Source organism: Staurois parvus, unplaced genomic scaffold, assembly GCF_062004578.1.
Source record: "Staurois parvus isolate SC_StPar_1 unplaced genomic scaffold, SC_StPar_1.0 ptg001451l, whole genome shotgun sequence".
In the NCBI taxonomy this organism is placed as follows: Eukaryota; Metazoa; Chordata; class Amphibia; order Anura; family Ranidae; genus Staurois; species Staurois parvus.
Window position 1 is genome coordinate 743,651 of NW_028319247.1, and position 6,000 is coordinate 749,650.

Sequence of the window (6,000 nt, forward strand, 5' to 3'; positions counted from 1 at the left end):
TTTTGTATTGCAAACCGTAGGCCGGAGTGGTTGCCATCGTGGACAGTTAACAATGGGTGCACTGTAGAGGGAAAGAGAAATGGCCCTTCTAATTCAGGTTCATGTTATTCCATCAGTACAAGGACATATTATTTGGGTTGTGTCAGCAATAATCAGCGAAGATTTGAGGAAGGTCCCAGTTATATGAGGCCGATCACAAACCATGTGGTATAACATCGCCAACTTCCCCTCCCCCTCCCCCTCACACTAAGCTGGTATTTTCAATGACGTCACAATTATTTTCATTCCACAAGTGTTAGCAAAAAAAAAGGCAGGACCGAACTTTCTGAGCGACTGATCCACAAAATCGACACACATTTGATTTCATTTATATCTCTATAGCACTTTCCTGCATGAGGACCTAGAATGTTTATCAGATTGGTGTTGGAGCAGATAGGAGGTGAGGCGCCATCTTGGGCGTGCTCAGTGGAATATAAAAAAAAGGGTCATTTTTTTTTTCTTTTTAGAAAGAAGACAATTAAGGCTCATTTACACAGGTGTTACCTTATGAAGAGCATTCTGAGGTGTATCGTTTTTCAGAGGGCATGTAACAGTTGGTCACGAGGTACCTGTTTTAACCCCTATAAGCATTCACTGAGATGCACTGCATGTGGTTGCAGCGTGGCTCCATTCACTTAAATTGGGCAGCGTTCGGCCCTCCAAATCTGATGGGAAGATATTTTTTGCAAAGCATCGCAGACGCAACAGGTGTATGCATGGCGGCTTTTGCAGCTTCAGCCCTGGTTCAAATTCCGCACCGCATCAGAATCACACCCCTTTCATGCGAACCGCTGCGGGTGTGTATGTTAACACCTCGATGTGCAGAATCTGATCCCATAGGTGTGAATACCCATGCGATCAGATTCGAATGCGATCCCAAAAGAGGGTCCTGCACCTTTTCGGTGCGATTAGAGACATACAAAATGTACGGCTCCGCACACAAATCGCATGTGATTCGCACAGGAATGCGGTGCTGTTCTTGAGCGAATCACATGCGATATACCGCACCGCATACATGTGAACTCAGGGTCAAGGGGCAATAAATATGCAGCTCAACCACCCAGTTGTATCCTCAGTGGCAACTATCAGCATGTCATTTAGAGTGCAGGGAGAACATGCAATGGCCATGCAGAGTGCCCTGGCCGGGAATTGAACCCAGGACCTCAACACAACAAAGATAAAGTGCTAACCACTAAGCCACTGTGCTGCTTGCTAGACAAGGAAGGAGTCCTCATCAACATACTTTTTCTGGGCTAGTGTTAGATCTGTGCAGCAATCCAGAAGAAGCGTCCAGTACCAAAGACCACTCACTGCTGCCCTCACTTCTTGGGCAGGGGGCCTGGTCTTATCTCCGCCCCCTCCTGTACTTTTCTGCAGGCAGATGGTAGTGGGTGGAGCCTTCTGGGCCTCTCCCACAGCTCTGTTCTCTGCACAGGTGATGATGTCACTGCTCCTTTAATATCTGGGTTTGTAAAGTGGATTTATATCCTTTGTGTCTTCTGAAGAATATATTTAAATGAAACTTTAGTATTCAGAGTTCATCTCTAATATTGTGGAAGATAACGGCTGGGCTCTCTCCTCTCGGAGTCTTTAAAAGTATATTATGATTGGTTTAGAATGATTTGCAGAAAGAATTCAGCATGTGTGGGAGTCACACTGGATCCAATGTAATCGCACAAACTGGATGATACTGTAGAAAATAGCAACCACGTTTTTTAAATGGTTCACTTTGTATTAGAAGCCCGGGGGGCCAGATGCGGTCCTTTGCTTGCTTTTATCCGGCCCTTGGGGGGGACATTATTCCCCTCACTGTCAGCAACAGTAGGACATAGTTCCTGCCACTGAGACACTATTTTTCCCACTTACACCAACAATGGGGTACTACTCCTCCCACTGACACCAATGATTGGTCAGTATTTCCCCCCAATACTAAAGATGGGACACTATTCCACCCATTGACACAGATGGGACACTATTCCACCCATTTACACAGATGGGGCACTATTCCTTCCACTGACACCAATGATGGGGCACTATTCCTTCCACTGACACCAATGATGGGGCACTATTCCTCCCACTGATACCAATGATGGGGCACTATTCCTCCCACTGACACCAATGATGGGGCACTATTCCTACCACTGACACCAATGATGGGGCACTATTCCTCCCACTGACACCAATGATGGGGCACTATTCCTCCCACTGCTACCAATGATGGGGCACTATTCCTCCCACTGACACCAATGATGGGGCACTATTCCTCCCACTGACACCAATGATGGGGCACTATTCCTCCCACTGCTACCAATGATGGGGCACTATTTCTCCTACTGACACCAATGATGGGGCACTATTCCTCCCACTGATGGGGCACTATTCCTCCCACTGACACCAATGATGGGGCACTATTCCTCCCACTGACACCAATGATGGGGCACTATTCCTCCCACTGCTACCAATGATGGGGCACTATTCCTCCCACTAATTCCAATGATGGGGCACTATTCCTCCCACTGATGGGGCACTATTCCTCCCACTGACACCAATGATGGGGCACTATTCCTCCCACTGACACCAATGATGGGGCACTATTCCTCCCACTGATACCAATGATGGAGCACTATTCCTCCCACCGATACCAATGATGGAGCACTATTCCTCCCACTGATACCAGTGATGGGGCACTATTCCTCCCACTGATACCAATGATGGGGCACTATTCCTCCCACTGACACCAATGATGGAGCACTATTCCTCCCACTGATACCAATGATGGGGCACTATTCCTCCCACTGATACCAATGATGCGGCACTATTCCTCCCACCGACACCAATGATGCGGCACTATTCCTCCCACCGACACCAATGATGGGGCACTATTCCTCCCACTGATACCAATGATGCGGCACTATTCCTCCCACCGACACCAATGATGCGGCACTATTCCTCCCACCGACACCAATGACGGGACACTATTCCTCCCTCTGACACCAATGACGGGACACTATTCCTCCCTCTGACACCAGTGACGGGGCACTATTCCTCCCACTGATACCAATGACGGGGCACTATTTCTCCCACTGACACCAATGACGGGGCACTATTCCTCCCACTGACACCAATGACGGGGCACTATTCCTCCCACTGACACCAATGATGGGGCACTATTCCTCCCACTGATACCAATGATGGGGCACTATTCCTCCCACTGATACCAATGCTGGGACACTATTCCTCCCACTGATACCAATGATGGGGCACTATTCCTCCCACTGATACCAATGCTGGGACACTATTCCTCCCACTGATACCAATGATGGGGCACTATTCCTCCCACTGACACCAATGATGGGGCACTATTCCTCCCACTGACACCAATGATGGGGCACTATTCCTCCCACTGACACCAATGATGGGGCACTATTCCTCCCACTGACACCAATGATGGGACACTATTCCTCCCACTGACACCAATGATGGGGCACTATTCCTCCCACTGATACCAATGATGGGACACTATTCCTCCCACTGATACCAATGATGGGGCACTATTCCTCCCACTGATACCAATGATGTGGCACTATTTCTCCCACTGACACCAATGATGGGGCACTATTCCTCCCACTGACACCAATGATGGGGCACTATTACTCCCACTGATACCAATGATGGGACACTATTCGTCCCACTGATACCAATGATGGGGCACTATTCCTCCCACTGATACCAATGATGGGGCACTATTCCTCCCACTGACACCAATGAAAGGGGCACTATTCCTCCCACTGACACCAATGATGGGACACTATTCCTCCCACTGATACCAATGATGTGGCACTATTTCTCCCACTGACACCAATGATGGGGCACTATTCCTCCCACTGACACCAATGATGGGGCACTATTACTCCCACTGATACCAATGATGGGACACTATTCCTCCCACTGATACCAATGATGGGACACTATTCGTCCCACTGATACCAATGATGGGGCACTATTCCTCCCACTGATACCAATGATGGGACACTATTCCTCCCACTGATACCAATGATGGGGCACTATTCCTCCCCCTACTACCAAAGAGGGGACACAATTTACTCTCACTGACACCAGGATATTTTCCACTCCCACTGGCCACATTCCGACCCCCTAAACCCGTGTTTTAGAAGAATGGAGTACATTACTATGAAGGCCACCTTTGTCCGAATGACCTAATGCATGGGTGCTCAACCTGTGGCTCTCCAGCTGTCGGTGAACTACAAGTCCCATCATGCCTCTACCATTGAGAGTCATGCTTGTAACTGTCAGCCTTGCAATGCCTCATGGGATTTGTGGTTCTACAACATCTGGAAGGCCACAGGTTGAGCACCCATGATCTAATAAAAGGACAATGCAAATCTAACAGAGTTGGATTTCTGTGACCATACATACTGCAGGCCAGGCACCTAAACCAGAAGGTGACATGTCTGTGGTACTCGTAGTGGTGATTTAATAAAAAAAAATGACATTTGGTTTCCTTGGGCACCAGTCCTCCACCATCTTTGTTTCGCATCATTTTTCCAGCACAGGTAACAAAATATCTCTCTGGAGGGTCAGTACTTGTGTTTTTACTGACATGGACATGGCTGGAGGACTACTGTCAGTGGTGCGAGTGATGGACAGCTCTGTAAGACATGGAGTTCTGCAGCAGCTGCAGGTTGGGGCCAGGCACAGGAGGGTAACATAAGATGTTCACATTGGATACAAACCTCGGTGTAGGTGGCATCAGTGAGCAGCTGGCTGTCATTCAGGGCTGCCTCCTCCGTGGCCATTGGTGCCAGGCCCGGCCCTTCTTGCAGCTTCTCCATTACACAAAACCCGTCAGCTTCTTCCTGATCTAAAACACTCTCCTTCCCCTTCTTCATTAACCCTTCCTGAACCTCTGCAACCTCCTGCAGGTCCATCATCAGGTCCACAAAATGCTTCTGAGGTGGACTCCCAAACAGCACACTTTCCTGCACCCCTGACCTCTCTTATGCCCTGCCTTACTGCACCCCCGCCTTCCTGTACTCCTGTCCCCAAAGACTCCTCATCTTCACATTCCCTCATACTCCTCACGTTCCTGCACTCCCATCCCCTCAGATATCCAACCCTCCTGTGCCCTCAGACTCCTCACCTTCCCTTACTTCCATCTCCTCAGACTCCTCACCTACCTGTCCCCCGTGCCCTCAGACTCCTCACCTTCCTGCACTCCCATCCCCTCAGATATCCAACCCTCTTGCACTCCTGTGCCCACAGACTCCTCACCTTCCTGTCCCCTCCGACTCCTCACCTTCCCTTACCCCCTGTGCCCTCAGACTCCTCACCTTCCTTTACCCCCTGTGCCCTCAGACTCCTCACCTTCCCTTACTTCCATCTCCTCAGACTCCTCACCTACCTTTCCCCCGTCCCCTCAGACTCCTCACCTTCCCGTCCCGTCACCTTCCCGTACCCCCATCTCCTCACCTTCCCGTACCCCCATCTCCTCAGTCTTCTCACCTTCCCGTACCCCCATCTCTTCAGACTCCTCACCTTCCCGTACCCCCATCTCCTCACCTTCCCGTACCCCCATCTCCTCAGACTCCTCAGCCTTCCGTACCCCCATCTCCTCAGACTCCTCACCTTCCCATACCCCCATCTCCTCAGACTCCTCACCTTCCTGTACCCCCATCTCCTCAGACTCCTCACCTTCCCGTACCCCCATCTCCTCAGACTCCTCATCTTCCCGTACCCCCATCTCCTCAGACTCCTCATCTTCCCGTACCCCCATCTCCTCACCTTCCCATACCCCCATCTCCTCAGACTCCTCACCTTCCCGTCCCCTCAGACTCCTCACCTTCCTGTACCCCCATCTCCTCAGACTCCTCACCTTCCTGTACCCCCATCTCCTCAGACTCCTCACCTTCCCGTACCCCCATCTCCTCAGACTCCTCATCT

General features: G+C 50.2%; 1 long non-coding RNA gene across 1 annotated transcript in view; it reads right to left on the reverse strand.

Annotated features, from left to right (window-relative positions):
* The window catches only part of LOC149435907 (uncharacterized), an 88,006-nt gene extending 82,582 nt beyond the window's left edge, over positions 1–5,424 (reverse strand). Inside the window, exon 1 of the long non-coding RNA XR_016308351.1 lies at positions 4,794–5,424. This is a non-coding gene — a long non-coding RNA (uncharacterized LOC149435907). The remainder of the gene's footprint in view (positions 1–4,793) is intronic.
* Between the last annotated feature and the right edge of the window lie 576 nt (positions 5,425–6,000).